The following is a 21,707-nucleotide window of genomic DNA, read 5'->3' as shown; positions in this document are numbered from 1 at the left end:
AAAATATATAAAACACATTTTTAGTTCCCATGCTGAGGTTTTTGGAGACTTTTTTGATTTTGCAGATTTTCTGCCCCCATTAGATAAAAATAGGTTACTTGCATTTTTTTTTTCAAAAATCTGCATCATCACAAAACTCATTATTTTTTTTGCATGCACTTTTATCAGTTTTTGTCTCTTTTTTGCTATTTCTTTTTCTTTGTTTTTGACTCTTCCTTGTATTTTGCTTTGACAAAACTTTCTTCGTACAGTTATATGCGGATTGTATGCGTTTTTAGTGATCGTCTGCAGAGGAAAAAGCACTAAAACCGCTTATGATTTTTTTACTTGCAGTTTTTCAGTAACTAATGCAATTCTATGCTGAAGATCCGCACATAAAACTCAGCATGATTGACGGATTTATTGCAGATTTCAAAAACACAGTTTATGCAAAAAAAAAAAAAAAAAGAAGCACAATTGGGCATGAGATTTCTATAAATTTTCTGGAAATATTTGACGCTGTGTTTTTTTTTTTTTTTGTGCAAATCAAAATCTCGCCATAATGACCGAATCAAAGATTTTTTTGTGCAAGAGAAAATCAATAATGCATTTAAAAAAAATTGGCGTCAAATCTGCACCAATGCAACAAATGAGAAACTGATTAAAAAAAAATATATATAAAAGAATAAAAAATAAATCGACGTAAAAAAATAAAAGAAAAAAATAAATGTATACAAATATATTAAATAATGTAAAATGACGAAAGAATAAAGAAAGAGAAAAAATAATGAAACAATGTAATAAAAAATAAAAATAAAATTTAAAAAATCAAACTATAAAATTTTACAAAATATAAAATATTAAAAAAAAGAAAAAATCAAATAAGAAAAATGTATAAAATAATAACAAATCTAATCAAATAAAAAAAGTCAAATAATAAAATAATAAAAAAATATTAAATAATAAAAAATATAAAAATTAAAATAATAATGTATAAAATAATAACAAATCTAATCAAATAAAAAAGTCAAATAATAAAATGATAAAAAAAATATTAAATAATAATAAAAAATATAAAAAAAATAAAATAATTTAAAAATGCATTAAACACAAAAATAAAAAATTTATAATCGTTAGAAAAGATTCGTATTATTTATTTTGGTTTGGACACCTGCAGAAAACATATGAATAACAAGCAGCATTAAAAGCATTTGTAAAAGAAAAAAAAAAGAGGGTTGGATATAAAGGATAGGTCAAGGATCTAAAAAAATGATGCTCAGGATAAAATGTTACATAAATGTATATGGTGCTATTAAATAAGGTGACGCCTATAGGGCGAGAATCCCATATAGTGAGAAATGGTGATCACAGAGGGTAAACTGTGCGCAGACATAGATGTAACGCACACATGCGGAATTTTCAGAGTCATGTGAGTAGATACAATACTAATGATATGATAATACTAATAATATAGATCAATATTAGAATATAAATATCTGATCCGGCAGTAGTGATAATAATAATCATTATTACTATGGCATTATAAAAATGTCCGTTCCTTATGTAGAAAATGATTTTAGTGGCATCTGATCAATCGTCAGACATTAGAGGAAACGTTGCGCACACATTAGGTAACGGTGATATTATCAGTCTTGTACTCGCAGCGTCACTATAGTATCATGTATCACTCTGATCACAAGTCCTGGAAACGCTCTGACGAGTCCCTACAGGAAGGAACCAGAGATTCCGGCCATCATCACACCAGCAAACATCACACCAATTACTAGAATTACACCTATCAGTTTATTAAAGCTCTTCAGACTGTCTTCTGAAGGGTTAATAATCAGATCTACCCCATCTACTTACCGCTTATTATATCACCCCCCCATTCTCCTTTACTCCCCTATATTCGCTTCTATTTAAAGGATCCTCAAACGCATCTCGAATTTAAATTTAATATTAAAACTATTTCTGTGCAGCCGCAAATCATAAGGGATAATATAACAGTATTACGTTTTATATAATAGATGGAAATGAGCAATTAGTGCTATTTCTATAACATTTTCCATAAGGCTGTGCTCCCATGATGAGCTTTTGAGATTGCATATTTTTTTGCAGCCATTAAGTAAAATTGGTTATTGCATTTTTTCTACAAATACGCAGGGTAAAATAATCACCAAAAACGCATCATTGGAACGTAGCCTAATAAATATAATCATAATAGTAGCCATTTTCTGATTTATAGTTGATACTTTTGCTTCATTTTTGGAGTGAAAATATTTAGAATCTTCGTGGAATTTTTGTTTACACATTTGTATTCGAGAAGGAATTAAGAAGAATATTTTTTTTAATGGAATTCTTACTACCCAGCGAGGTCTCACAAATCTCTCCGGGCTTTATATACTGTGGATATAGAGAGGCATGCGGCTTTCCTCTCCATCAAAAGATACGAAATGAAAAATAATCCAAAATCGGAGTTTTATTTAGAGGATTTCAAAAAGGCTTCAATTTTTTTCCTTCTCTAATAGGTAAAGTCATAGACTAATCCCCGATCTGGTGTATCCAGTTTCAAACTAAACAAGAGTTGCAAATAATTAATAAAATTTTAATAATCACCCGTATATATATATTTATTTATTCTTGTATTAAGTGCTTTATTTACTTGCTGTTAAGTCTTTTACATTTTTACAGATGGAGCTGAAAGTGTTTCGGTGCGATGAACGAGGGGCAAACAGGCGGCTTTATAAAATTGCAGCATCTACTGCTCGCGATTGTCGTAAAGTTCATGAATGAAAAATCAATATCTTGTTGTCGTCCGTTAAACACAATGAAGATGGAAGCGTGAAAGCGTGTCTCCTCAATGAGTATTATGAATGCAACATTTTAAAAAAAGAAATATAAATGCAGTATTTAAGGAAATCTGTCCTGCACCTCTGTATCTTTTGCGTAGAATATTCCATAAGATTTTATATGAATGCAAAAAAAATAAAAGCCCGGCAATCATAGTCTGTGTGTCTCCTATTCTTAGCATGAGTTGTGTATAATGCAAGTGTCTGACAATTCTGGACAGTAATGTTGTATATTGGGAACATTGTATAGATTTGTGTTATTATTAAATTATTGCAGAAGGCAGAAAAAGGTATCCATCTACAGTATCTATCTATCTATCTATCTATCTATCTATCTATCTATCTATCTATCTATTATCTATCTATCTATCTATCTATCATCTATCTATTATCTATCATCTATCTATCTATCTCTCTCTCTATTATCTATCTATCTATCTATCTATCTATCTATCTATCTATTATCTATCTACTATCTATCTATCTATCTATCTATCTATCTATCTATCTATCTATCATCTATCTATTATCTATTATCTATCTATCTATCTATCTATTATCTATCTATTATCTATCATCTATCTATCTATCTATTATCTATCTATTATCTATCTATCATCTATCTATCTATTATCTATTATCTATCTATTATCTATCATCTATCTATTATCTATCTATCTATCTATCTATCTATCTATCTATCTATTATCTATCTATCTATTATCTATCTATCTATTATCTATCTATCATCTATCTATCTATTATCTATCTATTATCTATCTATCTATCATCTATCTATCTATCTATCTATTATCTATCTATTATCTATCTATCTATCTATTATCTATCTATCTATCTATCTATCTATTATCTATCATCTATCTATCTATCTGTCTATATATCAGTTATTACCTACCTATCTATTATCTATCTATCTATTTTCTATCTATCTATCAATCATCTTTCTATAATCTATCTATCTATCTATCTATCTATCTATCTATCTATCTATCTATCTATCTATCTATTATCTATCTATCATCTATCTATCTCTCTATTATCTATCTATCTATCTATCTATTATCTGTTATCTATCTATTATCTATCTATCTATCTATATACAGTATCTCTTGTCTATCTATATACAGTATCTATCATCTATCTCATATCTTTCTATCTATTTATCTCTAACAGTCTGACCAAAAAATGATGGCAGTACGCGACTATTTCATGTGCAAAGGAGATGGACTCTTCGCACATAAAGTGCAAGGATCATAAACATTGAGCCTTTCTCAAGCAACAACACTGTATACTGACAAGGTTTATATAGTGCTCTGTGTATATCATCATAAATGATCAATTAAGATAATTCATGTGTAAATATGTCATATTACAATCATCGTAAGTACATAAAGTGCAATAAATACTAAAGTGCTGGTGAAAAATTCATTGCAACATACCATCTGTCAAATCTATCATAAGGTTACATTAAAAAGTGCAAATAAAGTTAATAAACATCATTAACTTAGAAGTGCAGTGTCTGACAATTACTGGCTCAGCCACACAAGAGGCTGCATGGCTCAGAGCACGTTGATTCCAGCATTTAGCCGGAGTGCTCGTGCTCCAAAATCTAATTACAGTCCAACTGCACAGGAATACATTGTGCGTGATCACATACACACACTAAACATTAAGCCATGATATGTCATTTCAGAATAAGGCAGCCGGTGTCACAGCGAGGCGGCCGCTCTGAACATGCGCAGAGCCTCACATCCACCTCTGACTTCATTTTACTAAAGGGTAATAAGGATGGACCATAAAATAACATTAGATTCCCTAATATTGGAGGGAAAATACCTATAGCATCTATCTATATATATAAAGCTGAGTGTATGTATGTGTGTGTATGTATCAAGCCCCACCCACTCCACATAGGCCCGCCCACTCCGCATAGCCACACTCACTCCACACACAAAGCCCTGTCCACATGGCCCACGTTGTTAGCGCACACGAGTGGAGACTCATTGACCTCAAAGCCACCCTGCAAAACTCACCGGCTGTGACGTCCCAGCCCCCGCGAGCTACAATCAGGGCCACCGCCTTCAGAGTATCAGTGCGCAGCAGGCACAGGCCACATCTAGCTCCATCGTATCTAGAATGGAGTTGCTCCTGTGAGGCATGACATAAAGGAAAGGGAGGAGCCTTATGGATTACACCACTGTACTCATAACAGGAAGTTACTGTGCATGTGTGAGGGGAAGAGAGGAGTGAGGGAAAAATGAGAGGAGTGAGGGGAAAAGAGTGGAGTGAAGAGAAAATGAGAGGAGTGAGGGGAAAATGAGAAGAGTGAGAGGAAAATAGGGAAGTGAGGGGAAAATAGTGGAGTGAGGGGGATATGAGAAGTGTGAGGTGAAAATGAGAGGTATGAGCTGAAAATGAAGAGGTCTGAGTGGAAAATGAGAGGAGTGAGGGGAAAATAGTGGAATGAATGGAAAATGACAGGTGTGAGGTCAAATGACAGTTGTGAGGGGGAAAAATGAGAGGAGTGAGGGGGAAATGAGAGGTGTGAGGGGAAAATGAGAGAAGTGAGGGGAAAATGAGAGATGTGATGGGGAAAATGAGAGGTGTGATGGGAAAATGAGAGAAGTGAGGTGCTGCTGCAGTGTGAGGCTGTGTACAGAGAAGAGTGAGGTGCTGCAGGTGGAGGCTGTGTATAAGGCCACATTCACATGTTGAGCATTTGGTCAGTATTTTACCTCGGTATTTTTAAGCCAAAACCACGAGTGGGAGAAAAATACAGAAGTGTTGACGTGTTTCTAATATACTTTTCCTCTGATTGTTTTACTCCAAGTTTTATCTTACAAATACTGAGGTAAAAATATTGACCAAATAACATGTGAACGAGGTCCAAAGGAGGAAAGTGTGGTGCTGCAGAAGAAGTAGGCTGTGTATATGATACGCTTTATTGCAACTAGTGCAATTTCTCTCAGGATCAAGTGTTTCCAATTGTATATGGAAGAGAAATATGAGGTGCTACCGGAGGAGGCGACTATAAAGGAGAAAAGCTGTGCTGCAGAAAAATGCTGTGTATAAAGGAAGAGCGTGAGGTGCAGGAGGAGGCTGTGTGAAAAGAAGGAGCATGAGGTGCAGGAGGAATAAGGCCCCTTAATTGCCACTGTTAAAAGTCATATTGGCAGTGGTTAAGGGGTTAATATTGTGTTAAACAAACCTTTTGCTTCAGCAAAGAGTTCTTATATTATTATTTTTTATTATTATAGCGCCATTTATTCTATGGCGCTTTACATGTGAGGAGGGGTATACATAATAAAAACAAGTACAATAATCTTGAACAATACAAGTCACAACTGGTACAGGTGGAGAGAGGACCCTGCCCGCGAGGGCTCACAATCTACAAGGGATGGGTGAGAATACAATAGGCGAGGGTAGAGCTGGTCGTGCAGCGGTTTGGTCGATCAGTGGTTACTGCAGGTTGTAGGCTTGTCGGAAGAGGTAGGTCTTCAGGTTCTTTTTGATGGTTTTGATGGTAGGTGAGAGTCTGATATGTTGTGGTAGAGAATTCCAGAGTAGGGGAGATGCACGAGAGAAATCTTGTATGCGATTGTGGGAAGAGGAGATAACAGGGGAGTAGAGAAGGAGATGAGGTCACAGATGTATGGAGGAGATAGGATGTGAATGGCTTTGTATGTCATGGTTAGGCTTTTGTACTGGAGTCTCTGGGTAATGGGGAGCCAGTGAAGGGATTGACAGAGGGGAGAGGCCGGGGAATAGCAGGGGGACAGGTGGATTAGTCGGGCAGCTGAGTTTAAAATAGATAGGAGGGGTGCGAGAGTGTTAGAGGGGAGGCCACAGAGCAGGAAGTTACAGTAGTCGAGGCGGTAGATGATGAGGGCATGCACTAGGGCTTTTGCCGACTCTTGGTTTAGCAATATACGGATCCGTGAAATATTTTTGAGTTGAAGGCGGCAGGAAGTGGAAAGGGCTTGGATATGTGGTTTGAATTAGAGATCAGTGTCAAGGATTACCCCGAGGCAGCGAGCTTGTGGGATTGGGGAGAGTGGGCAGCAGTTTACTGTAATGGATAGGTTCGTTGGGGGAGTCGCGTGAGATGGGGGAAAGATGATGAATTCTGTTTTGTCCATGTTATGTTTTAAAAATTTAGCCGAGAAGAAGGATGAAATAGCGGATAGACATTGAGGGATTCTGGTTAGTAGGGAGGTGATATCTGGTCCAGAGATGTAGATCTGTGTGTCGTCAGCATAGAGATGATACTGAAAACTGTGAGATTCTATGAGCTGTCCGAGGCCAAAAGTTTAAATGGAGAAGATCAGGGGCCCTAGAACTGAACCTTGTGGGACTCCGACAGATAGGGGCGAGGTGAGGAGGTGGTGTGTGAGTGGGAGACACTGAATGACCGGTCAGTTAGGTATGATGAGATCCAGGATAGGGTCAAGTCTGTGATGCCAAGGGATGAGAGGGTCCGCAGCAACAGGGAATGGTCCATTGTGTCAAAGGCAGAGGGCAGGTCCAGGAGGAGGAGGATAGAGTAGTGTCGCTTGCTCTTGGCAGTTAATAGGTCATTGGTGACCTTAGTTAGGGCAGTTTCAGTGGAGTGGTGTGACCGGAAGCCTGATTGTAAGCGGTCGAAGAGGGAGCAGGAAGATAGATGGGAGGACAGTTCAAGATGGACGTGGTGTTCCAGTAGTTTTGAGGCATAGGGGAGAAGTGATATAGGGTGATAGCTAGATACAAAGGATGGGTTAAGAGAGGGCTTTTTGAGTATAGGTGTGATTGAGGCATGTTTAAAGCTTGAGGGGAAAACACCAGTTGTTAGTGATAGGTTGAAGAGATGGGTTAGGGTTGGGATGAAGACTGTGGGGAGGTTTGGGATGAAGTGGGATGGTATCAGGACAAGTGCACAGGTGGTGAGATGCGATCTTGAGAGTAGAGTGGAGAGCTGATCTTCTGTAATGGTGGAAAAGTTGGTTTTGGAGGTGGAGGGCTGGGAAATCGGGAGGAAGGGCTCTGGGGGTTGTCGACTAAAACTGTCTCTGATGTTCTAAATCTTCTGCTTGAAAAATGAGGCAAAGTCTTCAGCTGAGATGAGTGGGGATGGAGGGGGTGCTGTGCTTTATATGAATATAACCATTATAATTTGTTATAACTAACCACAGTTAGTTACAATGCCCGTCTTATCCTTGTTCTGCTACTTAATTATGAACTGTTATTTCTCTAGTATTACATCACCATGTTTGTTATTTCTGTGACATCACTGTGTGCTATTCCTGTACTGTGACATCACTGTGTGCATTATTACTGCACTGTGACATCACTGTGTGTTATTCCTGTACTGTGATATCACTGTGTGCATTTTTACTGAACTGTGACATCATTGTGTGTATTATTCCTGTACTGTGATATCACTGTGTGCATTTTTACTGAACTGCGACATCATTGTGTGTGTTATTCCTGTGCTGGGACATTATTGGGTGTTTTATCTTTGTTTTATGACAGAACTGTAAAAATGATTCCATTGTAGTGATATTATTGTGTGCATCAGGCAGTAGCAGACACTGTGGATCCTTACTGATAGAGATCTCTGTACAAAGAAATCTGTTTAGGATGGAATACTTTTCCAATAATTGCAAAAATAAGAAATTCCATATATTAATGAAATGAACCATTACTTACTTTGTGTTTTATTGGCTGCATTGATAATGTGCCATTTACACATGTGTACACAAGTGACCGCTGTAGCCAATCACTGCCCTTAGTGTTGGGATGTCTATGGCCAATAATTGGCTGCAGTGGTCAAGTGTTCGTGTGATGCCATCGGTGCATCACATCTATAGTCACTCATATGCATTAGGATAATAAATGCCTCCACCGTTCAATTTGTTAACAAGCAACTTGACTGAGTCCCAATTTCTGATTACGATGGCCTAATAGATTTCCAGAAAATTAATTTCCCTAAATTGGTCCTCAATGATTAGAGATTAGTGAGGGTATGGCGGCATCTGCATAGGCTTTTTAATGCACGCAACATGCTTCTTTTTCTCCCTTTCCAATCCTTAGAAGATGGATATCCAGCTTGGTGGGAATCCAGCTACTAGTATAGCACTTTTGGGCTTTTTATGGACATCCTAACCTATGTAAGGTCTTATGTACTCGATAAAGCAATCAACCATCATAGCTGTGTCATTTCTCATGTGTTTTGACCAGGACTACAGGTTTTTGTTACAGCTAAAATTGGAACCAAAGGGAGGAAGAGGAGATATGGTTTTCATAGATATGTGCAAGATGTGGTATATCCGAATGTGCAGCCAAAATGGAATTTATGAATTCGTTGTGTTAAAAAAATGATGAATATTTTCAAGTTCAATTTTGGAAATAAAATCTTTTAGTTTACATATTACACTTCATAAAACATGACTGAAGCCAAGTCTGCGGTTCGTATGTAATGACCAGATGTAGGAGAAGCACCTGTACACTCCAACATCTCATCTGACATATGGTCTTGCTCAATGGATATATATACAATATATATATATATATATATATATATATATATATATATATATATATATATATATATATACTGCTCTAAAAAATGAAAGGAACACTTAAACAATAGAATATAACTCCAAGTAAATCAAACTTCTGTGAAATCAAACTGTCCACTTAGGAAGCAACACTGATTGACAATCAATTTCACATGCTGTTGTGCAAATGGAATAGACAACAGATGGAAATTATTGGCAATTAACAAGACACCCTCAATAAAGGAGTGGTTCTGCAGGTGGGGACCACAGACCACATCTCAGTACCAATGCTTTCTGGCTGATGTTTTGGTCACTTTTGAATGTTGGTTGTGCTTTCACACTTGTGGCAGCATGAGACGGACTCTACAACCCACACAAGTGGCTCAGGTAGTGCAGCTCATCCAGGATGGCACATCAATGCGAGCTGTGGCAAGAAGGTTTGCTGTGTCTGTCAGCGTAGTGTCCAGAGGCTGGAGGCGCTACTAGGAGACAGGCCAGTACACCAGGAGACTGAGGGGACCGCTACCTCAGCCTTTGTGCAAGGAGGAACAGGAGGAGCCCTGAAAAATGTTCTCCAGCAGGGCACAAATGTGCATGTGTCTGCACAAATGGTTAGAAACCAACTCCATGAGGATGGTCTCTGCAGATGGGGGTTGTGCTCACAGCCCAACACTGTGCAGGATTCTTGGCATTTGCCACAGAACACCAGGATTGGCAAATTCGCCACTGGTGCCCTGTGCTCTTCACAGATGAAAGCAGGTTCACACTGAGCACATGTGACAGACATGACAGAGATGCTGTGGAGAGCGATCTGCTGCCTGCAACATCCTTCATCCTGACCGGTTTGGCAGTGGGTCAGTAATGGTGTGGGGTAGCATTTCTTTGGGGAGCCGCAGAGCCCTCCATATGCTCGCCAGAGGTAGCCTGACTGCCATTAGGTACCGAGATGAGATCCTCAGACCCCTTGTGAGACCATATGCTGGTGCAGTTGGCCCTGGGTTCCTCCTAATGCAGGACATTGCCAGACCTCATGTGGCTGGAGTGTGTCAGCAGTTCCTGCAAGATGAAGGCATTCAAGCTATGGACTGGCCCGCCCATTCCCTAGAACTGAATCCGATTGAGCACATCTGGGACATCATGTCTCGCTCCGTCCACCAATGTTGCACCACAGACTGTCCAAGAGTTGGCGGATGCTTTAGTCCAGATCTGGGAGGAGATCCCTCAGGATACCATCCTCCATCTCATCAGGAGCATGCCCAGTCATTGTACAGTAGGGAGGTCATACAGGCATGTGGAGGCCACACACAATACTGAGCATCTTTTCCTTGTGATGAGGCATTTCCACTGAAGTTGGATCAGCCTGTAATTTGATTTTCCACTTTGATTTTGAGTATCATTCCAAATCCAGACCTCCATGGGATATTCATTTTGATTTATATCGATAATTGTTATGTTTTATTGTTCTGAACACATTCCACTATGCAATGAATAGAGATATCTAGGATGTGGTATTTTAGTGTTCTCTTTATTTTTTTTTAGCAGTGTAAATATATATATTTATTATAATGCAGTGGGGTTCACACAGTGCTGTAAAGAGGCACTGACCCAGGTTAAATATCTTTATTTTGGCAACTGACAATGAAAAGGCAAATGTTACCCTCTGGATCACAGCTGAATGGTCCATAACAGTCCATAAGACTCAGTTGCCATGGGCAACAGCACCACCGTATCTCTCTTGGGTATGTCAGTGCCTTTGTTTCCTCTGGCTCTGGTCTGTCTTCACTCACACAAAGCTGTACTGCAGAGAGCTCATGCTCTCAAGCTTGCAAAACCAAACACTGACACGCCCAAACCTCAACTCAAAGATTAAATGTGAATAGTGGACATGGGGCACTTGCAACACCTGGAGTGGAGGGAGAGATCCGCCCCACTACCATCACACAGATCTCTCCAAAAATAAAAGCCCAAAAGCGCTTATCTCCTATGCACCACGATGCCATTCTCCTGCGCTGTTTCTACATCCATTTGACCTGTATGATTTTATGCTGTATGGCTCCAGCCATTCACACTCCTTGCCACTCTCCGTTCTGAAGAAGGCTGTTTGTGGCCAAAAAGTCAATTTTTTGCAAATAGAACATGAAATAAATAAGTTTTTGCACCATTATCTAGAGTGCCAAATTTCTTATACTATATACACATACATTGTCAGAAATCTGGGTTTGCGTCTTAAGTCATGCATCTTCCAGCAGGACAATTACCCCAAATCTAATGTAGGAAGCCCCTAGAAAAGGATGGAAACAAAGCACTGTAGAGTTCAGAAATGATCAGAAATGAGTCCGGATCTAATTCTCATTGAATATCTGTAGAGAGATCTTAAAATTGCTGTTGGGAGAAGGCGCCTTCAAATATCAGAGACCTGGAGCAGTTCACAAAAGAAAAGTGGACCACAATTTCAGTTGAAAGGTGTAAGAAGCTTGTTAATGGTTATAAGAAGCGATTGACTGCAATTATTTATTCCAAAGGGTGTGCAACCAAATATTAAGTTGAGGATGCCAACAATTTTGTCCGGGCCATTTTGTGGGTTTTGTGAAAAATTATATCCAATTTGCCTTTTTTTCTCTGTTTTTTGTGTTGTTGCAATACACATAAAAGAAATAATCATGTGTAACAAGACGTGTGTAACTGCAATAATTTTTTTTTTAGAAATTCTTCATTTTCTGGAACAATTTCAAGAGTGCCAACACTTATGGCCATGAGTATATAATGTTATCTTAGGTTCATGTACAGACACCATCTGGCCACTTCTGATCACGTAATCACATGTAAAAGTTCTCATTTCATGCTTAACTAACACACCTTTTCTCTAAATCCGGGTCATTTTCCAGAAGAGGTCACATAAACACAAGACCTTGGGGAAAAAAAATGTTCAAGGACAACAAATCTGTAAACTATGATCCACAAAGTAACGCACAACCAAGGAGACCGGCATCTGTTTTCTTCCATAATAAAATGTTGCGTGATGCGGCTCACACAGGTTCATCTCAATGGATTATAATTAACCCTTTGAGAAAGTGTATAGGCACATAATCGCATGCAATTACATAGTATGGTTGGAAAAAAAGACGTATGTTCACCAAACTCGACCAAAGGGAGGAATAAAATGAAGACCAAGGTATGAGATGTGGGTAAAATTTAAAAATTTGCAAAATTTGCTTTTCCTATTAATTCAGTCAAAGGTGACTCAGATTGGGTTCAAAGCAAAAAAAAGTACATACAGTATTTCCTTAAGCATTGATATTCTTTTGTTCTATGATATGCCCACACAGAAAAAATAGCCTTGTCTCAAGACTTAATAAATTATTTTAATATTCACTTATAACTAATATCTCCATATGAGCTTTGTGGATCTTCTGTGTACCTTTACTAGCTTTAAGGCATCCTTTCTGCAAATTGGTGCCCAATACTGAACTGCAAACAAAGACACACTTAATAAGCGGGCACCATCTATACATATAATACTTTTTTAGGGGATCACCACCTGCATACGTCATATAGCAACAGACCAACCAAGAAAAAAGTGTATGCATAAAGATTGGGATCACCGCAATAATACAACAATAGTACAAAAAATGCAACTTTATTAAGGGAACTTTAGAAAAGATACATAAAAACACTTAAAAACCCCATAATATGACCTGGGGTAACGGGTCAATACAAAATAACAGATAAATGTAGTAACATAATAAACAACTTTGTGCAGCTCATATGCGACAGTGAATAAATAACAGAGTCAATATTGCCAGCATGTGGGCATAATATGAATCAGACCCACTACCACCCATACCATCAAAGCCAGGACCCTGGATTAAATCCAGGCACACACAATAATGTTCCCCAAACAGGGGGTAACAATGGAAACAGATGATAGCAAGAAAATATTATCCCTGTTGTGAGTTCTGTTTTTGGGCTCCCTCTGGTGGTTACTGATGGTACTGGGTGACTTGTGTTCTCTGCGGTCTCTGGTGTCCACCTGTTCCATCAGGTTATGGGAGTTTCCTATTTAACCTGGCTTTTTTTGTCATTTCCTCGCCGGCTATCAGTGTAATCAGCGTGTCTTTTTACCTCTGCTCCCTACGTCTGTTATCTTCAGGACAAGCTAAGTTTTGATTTTCCTGTTCCATGTTTTGCTTAATTTTTGTCTTAGTCCAGCTTGCAGAGATGTGATTCCTTGCTGCTGGTTGCTCTAGTGGGCTGAAATTACTCCTCATGTTCCATGAGTTGGCACATGAGTTCAAGTAATTTCAGGATGGTTTTTTGAAGGGTTTTTCGCTGACCGCGCAGTTCACTTTTGTATCCTCTGCTATCTAGCTTTAGCGGGCCTCATTTTTGCTGATTCTATTTTCATAACTACGTATGTGCTTTCCTCTCATTTCACCGTTATTACATGTGGGGGGCTGCTATTTCTGTGGGGTGTTTCTCTGGAGGCAAGTGAGGTCTGTGTTTCTTCTTATAGGGGAAGTTAATCCTTCGGCTGGCGCGAGACGTCTAGGAATCATCGTAGGCACGTTCCCCGGCTACTGCTAGTTGTGTGTTTAGGTTCAGGATCGCGGTCAGCTCAGGTTCCATCACCCTAGAGCTTGTTTTGTTTTTGTGCTTGTCCTTTTGTGATCCCCTGCCATTAGGATCATGACAGTATAGCCGGCCTGAAAAAATTGGTCATCGTTTTGGCTGAAGTAGGAGGAAAAGTAGTCTGAGGAAGTTTTTTTTTTTTTCCTCCTCAGTGTTTGCTGCCTAGCCTTAATTGCAGCTTGACTGCTTCTTTCCTCCTCTTAATCCTTGAATGGCTCTGACCTCAGCTGTTTATCATGGACGTCCAGAGTTTGGCTTCCAGCCTGAATAATCTTGCTGCTAAGGTTCAAAATATACAAGATTTTGTTGTACATACGCCTATGTCTGAACCTAGAATTCCTGTCCCAGAGTTTTTTTCTGGAGATAGATCTAGTTTTCTGAATTTTAGGAACAATTGCAAGTTGTTTCTTTCCTTGAAATCTCGCTCCTCTGGAGACCCTGCTCAGCAGGTCAAGATTGTTATATCTTTCCTGCGGGGTGACCCTCAGAATTGGGCATTTGCATTGGCACCAGGGGATCCTGCGTTGCTCAATGTGGATGCGTTTTTTCTGGCATTGGGTTTGCTCTATGAGGAACCTAACCTAGAGATTCAGGCTGAAAAAGCTTTATTGGTTCTCTCTCAGGGGCAAGATGAAGCAGAAATATATTGTCAGAAATTTCGGAAGTGGTCGGTGCTTACTCAGTGGAATGAGTGCGCTCTGGCTGCAAAATTCAGAGATGGCCTTTCTGAGGCCATTAAAGATGTTATGGTGGGGTTCCCGGCGCCTACAGGTCTGAATGAGTCCATGACTATGGCTATTCAGATTGATCGGCGTTTACGGGAGCGCAAACCTGTGCACCATTTGGCGGTGTCTTCTGAACAGGCACCTGAGATAATGCAATGTGATAGAATTCAGTCCAGAAGTGAACGGCAAAATTATAGGCGGAAAAATGGATTGTGTTTTTATTGTGGTGATTCAGCTCATGTTATATCAGCATGCTCTAAACGCACAAAAAAGGTTGATAAGTCTGTTGCCATTGGTACTTTACAGTCTAAGTTCATTCTGTCTGTGACGCTGATTTGTTCATTATCATCCATTTCCGTCGATGCCTATGTAGATTCAGGCGCTGCCCTGAGTCTTATGGATTGGTCATTTGCCAATCGCTGTGGGTTTAGTCTGGAGCCTCTGGAACTTCCTATTTCTTTGAAAGGAATTGACTCTACACCTTTGGCTATGAATAAACCTCAGTACTGGACACAAGTGACCATGCGTATGACTCCCGTTCATCAGGAGGTGATTCGCTTCCTGGTACTGTATAATTTACATGATGTCTTAGTGCTTGGTCTGCCATGGTTACAAATTCATAACCCAGTCCTGGACTGGAAAACAATGTCTGTGTTAAGCTGGGGATGTCAGGGGGTTCATGATGATGCATCTCCGATTTCTATCGCTTCATCTACTCCTTCTGAGGTTCCGGTATTTTTGTCTGATTATCGGGAGGTTTTTGAGGAGCCTAAGCTCAGTTCGCTTCCTCCTCACAGGGATTGCGATTGTGCTATAGATTTGATTCCCGGCAGTAAATTCCCTAAAGGTCGTTTGTTCAATCTGTCAGTGCCAGAGCATACTGCTATGCGGAATTATGTTAAGGAGTCCTTGGAAAAGGGACATATCCGTCCATCTTCGTCCCCTTTGGGAGCAGGTTTTTTTTTTGTGGCCAAAAAAGATGGTTCCTTGAGGCCTTGCATAGATTATCGTCTTTTGAATAAGATTACAGTCAAATATCAGTATCCTTTGCCATTGTTGACTGATTTGTTCGCTCGCATTAAGGGGGCTAAATGGTTCACTAAGATTGATCTTCGGGGTGCGTATAATCTTGTGCGGATAAGGCAGGGTGATGAGTGGAAAACCGCATTTAATACGCCTGAGGGCCATTTCGAGTATTTGGTGATGCCTTTTGGACTTTCTAATGCTCCTTCTGTCTTCCAGTCTTTTATGCACAATATTTTCCGTGAATATCTGGATAAATTTATTATCGTGTATTTGGATGATGTTTTGTTTTTTTCTGATGACTGGGAGTCTCATGTTCAGCAGGTCAGGAAGGTGTTTCAGGTCCTGCGGGCCAATTCTTTGTTTGTAAAGGGTTCTAAATGTCTCTTTGGAGTCCAGAAGATTTCTTTTTTGGGGTATATTTTTTCCCCTTCTACTATTGAGATGGATCCCGTCAAGGTTCAGGCTATTTGTGACTGGACGCAGCCTACATCTCTTAAGAGTCTACAGAAGTTCTTGGGCTTTGCTAATTTTTATCGTCGCTTCATAACTAATTTTTCTAGTGTTGTTAAGCCTTTGACGGATTTGACTAAAAAGGGTGCTGATGTTACTGATTGGTCTCCTGCGGCTGTGGAGGCCTTTCAGGAACTTAAGCGCCGGTTTTCTTCTGCTCCTGTGTTGCGTCAGCCAGATACGTCGCTTCCTTTTCAGGTTGAGGTCGATGCTTCCGAGATCGGAGCGGGGGCGGTTTTGTCACAGAGAAGCTCCGATGGCTCAGTGATGAAGCCATGTGCGTTCTTTTCTAGAAAATTTTCGCCCGCTGAACGGAATTATGATGTTGGTAATCGGGAGCTTTTGGCCATGAAGTGGGCATTTGAGGAGTGGCGTCATTGGCTTGAGGGTGCTAGACATCGTGTGGTGGTCTTGACTGATCACAAAAATCTGATGTACCTTGAGTCTGCCAAGCGTCTGAATCCTAGACAGGCTCGTTGGTCACTGTTTTTCTCCCGTTTCAATTTTGTGGTTTCATTCCTGCCAGGTTCAAAGAATGTGAAGGCGGATGCTCTTTCTAGGAGTTTTGTGCCTGACTCCCCTGGAAATTCTGAGCCCACTGGTATCCTTAGGGATGGGGTGATTTTGTCGGCTGTCTCCCCAGACTTGCGACGTGCTTTGCAGGAGTTTCAGGCGGATAAACCTGATCGTTGTCCGCCGGAAAGACTGTTTGTTCCGGATAATTGGACCAGTAGAGTCATCTCCGAGGTCCATTCTTCTGTGTTGGCAGGTCATCCTGGAATATTTGGTACTAGAGACTTGGTGGCAGGTCTTTTTGGTGGCCTTCCTTGTCGAGGGATGTGCGTTCTTTCGTGCAGTCTTGTGGAGTTTGCGCTCGGGCTAAGCCTTGCTGTTCTCCGGCCAGTGGATTGTTGTTACCTTTGCCTATCCCGAAGAGGCCTTGGACGCACATTTCCATGGACTTTATTTCGGATCTCCCTGTCTCTCAAAAAATGTCCGTCATATGGGTTGTGTGTGACCGCTTTTCTAAGATGGTTCATCTGGTACCCTTGCCTAAGTTACCTTCCTCCTCTGAGTTGGTCCCTCTGTTTTTTCAAAACGTGGTCCGTCTGCATGGCATTCCGGAGAACATCGTTTCTGACAGGGGATCCCAGTTTGTGTCTAGATTTTGGCGGACGTTCTATGCTAAGATTGGCATTGATTTGTCCTTTTCGTCTGCATTCCATCCTCAGACGAATGGCCAGACGGAACAAACTAATCAGACTTTAGAAACTTATTTAAGGTGTTTTGTTTCTGCTGATCAAGATGACTGGGTTTCCTTTTTGCCGCTTGCTGAGTTTGCCCTTAATAATCGGGCTAGTTCTGCTACCTTGGTGTCTCCTTTCTTTTGTAATTCGGGGTTTCATCCTCGTTTTTCCTCTGGTCAGGTGGAGCCTTCTGATTGTCCTGGAGTGGACATGGTGGTGGATAGGTTGCATCGGATTTGGAGTCATGTGGTGGACAATTTGAAGTTGTCCCAGGAGAGGGCTCAGCAGTTTGCTAATCGCCGTCGCCGCGTGGGTCCTCGACTTCTTGTTGGGGACTTGGTGTGGTTGTCTTCTCGTTTTGTTCCTATGAAGGTCTCTTCTCCTAAGTTCAAGCCTCGGTTCATCGGTCCCTATAGGATCTTGGAAATTCTTAACCCTGTGTCGTTTCGTTTGGATCTCCCGGCATCGTTTGCTATTCATAATGTGTTCCATCGGTCGTTGTTGCGGAAGTATGAGGTACCTGTCGTTCCTTCGCTTGAGCCTCCTGCTCCGGTGCTGGTGGAGGGTGAATTGGAGTATGTTGTGGAGAAGATCTTGGATTCTCGTGTTTCCAGACGGAAACTCCAGTATTTGGTCAAGTGGAAGGGTTATGGTCAGGAGGATAATTCTTGGGTGATTGCCTCTGATGTTCATGCTGCCGATTTGGTCCGTGCTTTTCATAGGGCTCATCCTGGTCGCCCTGGTGGTTCTCGTGAGGGTTCGGTGACCCCTCCTCAAGGGGGGGTACTGTTGTGAGTTCTGTTTTTGGGCTCCCTCTGGTGGTTACTGATGGTACTGGGTGACTTGTGTTCTCTGCGGTCTCTGGTGTCCACTTGTTCCATCAGGTTATGGGAGTTTCCTATTTAACCTGGCTTTTTTGTCATTTCCTCGCCGGCTATCAATGTAATCAGCGTGTCTTTTTACCTCTGCTCCCTGCGTCTGTTATCTTCAGGACAAGCTAAGTTTTGATTTTCCTGTTCCACGTTTTGCTTAATTTTTGTCTTAGTCCAGCTTGCAGAGATGTGATTCCTTGCTGCTGGTTGCTCTAGTGGGCTGAAATTACTCCTCATGTTCCATGAGTTGGCACATGAGTTCAAGTAATTTCAGGATGGTTTTTTGAAGGGTTTTTCGCTGACCGCGCAGTTCACTTTTGTATCCTCTGCTATCTAGCTTTAGCGGGCCTCATTTTTGCTGATTCTATTTTCATAACTACGTATGTGCTTTCCTCTCATTTCACCGTTATTACATGTGGGGGGCTGCTATTTCTGTGGGGTGTTTCTCTGGAGGCAAGTGAGGTCTGTGTTTCTTCTTATAGGGGAAGTTAATCCTTCGGCTGGCGCGAGACGTCTAGGAATCATCGTAGGCACGTTCCACGGCTACTGCTAGTTGTGTGTTTAGGTTCAGGGTCGCGGTCAGCTCAGGTTCCATCACCCTAGAGCTTGTTTTGTTTTTGTGCTTGTCCTTTTGTGATCCCCTGCCATTGGGATCATGACATATCCCTCAAGGAATATCTACCGCCCTAACCCCTGGTGTCAAGATCTTCTAGTATCTTACCCTCCCTAAATGAGTTGGGGAGTGATAGGGATCCTGGCTGGATAAGTACAGAGGCACTGAAGCAGGCTGTGCAGTTGTAGGAGACCCACGCGTATGGGTGGTAGTGGGTCTGATTCATATTATGCCCACATGCTGGCAATATTGACTCTGTTATTTATTCACTGTCGCATATGAGCTGCACAAAGTTGTTTATTATGTTACTACATTTATCTGTTATTTTGTATTGACCCGTTACCCCAGGTCATATTATGGGGTTTTTAAGTGTTTTTATGTATCTTTTCTAAAGTTCCCTTAATAAAGGTGTATTTTTTGTACTATTGTTGTATTATTGCGGTGATCCCAATCTTTATGCATACACTTTTTTCTTGGTTTGTCCAATACTGAACTGCATATTCCAGATGAGGTTGCACTAATGCTTTGTAAAGTGGTAGTATTACTTCTCTGTGTGACGAGTGCATGCCTTTTTTAATACCTGACAATATTCTGCTGGCCTTAGCAGCCGCTGATTGACACTACATGCTAATTAGTCCATAATCTACAAGAACATCCTTCTCTACAAGTGACTCTCCTAGTTTTATTCCTCTATCAGATATGATGCCTGCTAATAATAGAAAAAAATAGATATTAATCTCATCTTCTGTCATTATTAACCCCTTCACCCGCGAGCCTATCTTTACTTTCCTGACCAGGCCAAATTTTACAATTTTGATTGATCAGTGTCACTTTAAATGTTAACGACTCTGAAACGTGTCAATGTATCCCAGTGGTTCTGGGATTGTTTTTTGTGACACTTTATACTACATGTTAGTGGGTCATTTAGGCTGATATTTTTGGCATTTATTTGTGAAAATACTGGACTTTTGGTGAAAATTTTGCAATTTTCAAACGTTTCATTTTTATGCCCTTAAACCAAATAGATATATCACACAACACAGTTAATAAATAACATTTACCACATCTCTACTTTACATCAGCATCATTATAGAAACATCATTTTTTGTCAGGAAATTAGAAGGGTTAAACGTTGACCAGCAATTTCTCAATTTTCCAACACAATTTACAAAACCAATTTCTGTAGGGACCACATCACATTTGAAGTGACTTTGAGGAGCCTATATGACAGAAAATAACCAAGAGTGACACCATTTTAAAAACTGAAGCCCTCAAAGTGCTCAAAACCACATCCAGTAAGCTTGTTAACCCTTCAGGTGCTTCACAGGAATTAAAGCAATGTGGAAGAAAAAAATGAAAATCTTGCTTTTTTCCACAAAAATATTGATTTAGCCTCAAATTTAGCATTTTTTACAAGGGTAACAGGAGAAAATGAATAGCACAATTTGTTGATCCGTTTCTCCTGAGTATTTCGATAATCCACATGTGGTGGAAAACTACTGTTTGGGTGCACGGCAGGGCTCAGAAGGGAAGGAGAACACTTTGACTTTTGGAATGCAAAATTGGCTTGAATTGAGAGCAGACACCATGTCGTGTTTGCAGCACCGCTGATGTGTGTAAAACAGGGAACGCCTCCCCATAAGAAACCCCATTTTAGAAACTACACCCCTCAAGGAACTTACAGTACCTAGAGATGTGGTGAGCACCTTTAACCCACAGGTGCTTCACAGACTTTTATAACAATGAGCCATGAAAATCAAATACATAATTTATTCAGCAAAAATTTGCGGTTTGCCCCAAATTTTTCATTTTTACAAGGATAATAGGATAAAATAGATCATACAATTTGTTGTGCATTTTCTCCTTAGTACACCGATACTCCATATGTGGTTGAAAACTACTGTTTTGACACACGTCAGGGCTTGGAAAAGAAGTGACACCAATTGAATTCTGGTGCTGAATTTTGGCTGGAATTGATTGCGGATGCCATATCACATTTGAAGAGCCCTTGACATGTCAAAACAGAAGAAACCCTCACAAGTAACCCCATTTTGAAAACTACACCTCTTGAGGAATTTATCTAGGCGTGTAGTGAGCATTTTTAACCTCCAGGCGAGTCCCAGAATTGTATAAGAGTAGGCTGAGTAAATAGAAAATTAGCATTTTTTTCACACAATTTCTGTTGAACGTGGCAATACTACATATGTGTCCGTACAGTAGAGCGTAGCCACACAGTGAGACTCCGGAGGGAAGGAGAGCTATTTGACTCTTGTAGAACAAACTATCGTAGAATAGTTTGTGGACTCCAACAGAGCCCTTAAATGCCAGAAGAGCAGACTCCTATCTCAGATGCCCCCATTTGGGAAATTGCACCCCTCTGGGAATTTATTTACAGGTGCAGTGATGATTTTTACTCCATGGGTGTATTCCAGAAACAAGCAGCAGTGGATGTTGCAAAGTGAAAATTGAAAATCTGCTATTGTAGTGCCCCGTAATGCAGAGACTTCCAGTCAGGCCGGTGTCACACTTGCGAGTTCAATGCGAGAAACTCACGTGAGACTCTCGCATCAAGTCCCGGCACTGCCGCCAGCAATCGGGACCGGAGCGTTCAGCTGCATAGAAATACAAGCAGCCGCACACTTCGGTCCCGACTGCCGGCGGCAGACTCATGCGAGTTTCTTGCACTGAACTCGCAAG

This window comes from Ranitomeya imitator, chromosome 8 (assembly GCF_032444005.1).
Source record: "Ranitomeya imitator isolate aRanImi1 chromosome 8, aRanImi1.pri, whole genome shotgun sequence".
NCBI classification, from domain to species: domain Eukaryota; kingdom Metazoa; phylum Chordata; class Amphibia; order Anura; family Dendrobatidae; genus Ranitomeya; species Ranitomeya imitator.
This window is presented reverse-complemented; position numbering follows the sequence as displayed.